The sequence below is a fragment of the Bison bison genome, unplaced genomic scaffold (genome assembly GCF_000754665.1).
Source record: "Bison bison bison isolate TAMUID 2011002044 unplaced genomic scaffold, Bison_UMD1.0 scf7180017864260, whole genome shotgun sequence".
Classification (NCBI taxonomy): Eukaryota; Metazoa; Chordata; class Mammalia; order Artiodactyla; family Bovidae; genus Bison; species Bison bison.
This window is the reverse complement of record NW_011494832.1, coordinates 10,910,416-10,911,404: the sequence shown is the minus strand read 5'-3', so window position 1 is coordinate 10,911,404 and position 989 is coordinate 10,910,416. Positions and strand designations below refer to the sequence as shown.

At 46.0% G+C, this 989-nt stretch overlaps 1 protein-coding gene across 1 annotated transcript in view; it reads left to right on the top strand.

The window, feature by feature from the left end:
- Window positions 1-989, top strand: part of LOC104994573 (BOLA class I histocompatibility antigen, alpha chain BL3-7-like) — a gene marked incomplete at its 5' end in the record, with an annotated part of 6,581 nt that overhangs the window by 771 nt on the left and 4,821 nt on the right. The gene's annotated exons all lie outside the window — the stretch shown is intronic.

The following is a 989-nucleotide window of genomic DNA, read 5'->3' as shown; positions in this document are numbered from 1 at the left end:
CATTCCATGGCTGCAGTCACCATCTGCATGATTTTGGAGCCCCCCAAAATAAAGTCTGCCACTATTTCCATTGTTTCCCCATTTATTTGCCATGAAATGATGGGACCAGATGCCATGATCTTAGTTTTCTGAGTGTTGAGTTTTAAGCCAACTTTTTCACTCTGCTCTTTCACTTTCATCAAGAGGCTCTTTAGTTCCTCTTTGCTTTCTGCCTTAAGGGTAGTTGTCATCTGCTTATCTGAGGTTATTGATATTCTCTTGGCCATCTGATTCCAGCTTGTGCTTCATCCAGCCCAGCATGTCACATGATGTACTTTGCATGTAAGATAAATGAGCAGGGTGACAATACACAGGCTTGACGTATTCCTTTCCCAATTTGGAACCAGTCTGTTCTTCCATGTCCAGTTCTAACTGTAGCTTATTGACCTGCATACAGATTTCTGAAATAGGCAGCTCAGGTCGTCTGGTATTCCCATCTCTTGAAGAATTTTCCACTGTTTGTTTTGATCCACACAGTCAAAGGCTTTGGCATAGTCCATAAAGAAGTACATGTTGTCTCTCTTGCTTTTTCGATGATCCAGGGGATGTTGGCACTTTGATCTGGCTCCTCTGGCTTTTCTAAATCCACCTTGAACATCTGAAAGTTCAGGGTTCGGGTTCTGTTGAAGCCTGGTTTGGAGAATTTTAAGCATTACTTTGCTAGCGTGTGAGATGGGTGCAATTATTGGGTAGTTTCAACATTCTACCTAGCAGGAGGGGAGGGATCAGGGCAAAGTCCCAGGTGCCTGGAGGGCAAGCCGCTCAGGATCTCAGGATCAAGGGCGGTGTCTGGAGCTGGAACGCTCCATGTTGGGGATTCCTTCTCCTCGAGTTTCACTGAATCTCTCACAACTTGTGTTTAGCCCAGCTGCCTGGACCCTCATGATGCGGCTCCAGTTCTCACTGCCACTAGGTGCCCGGTTTCTAGAAAAACCAATCAGCGGATCCCG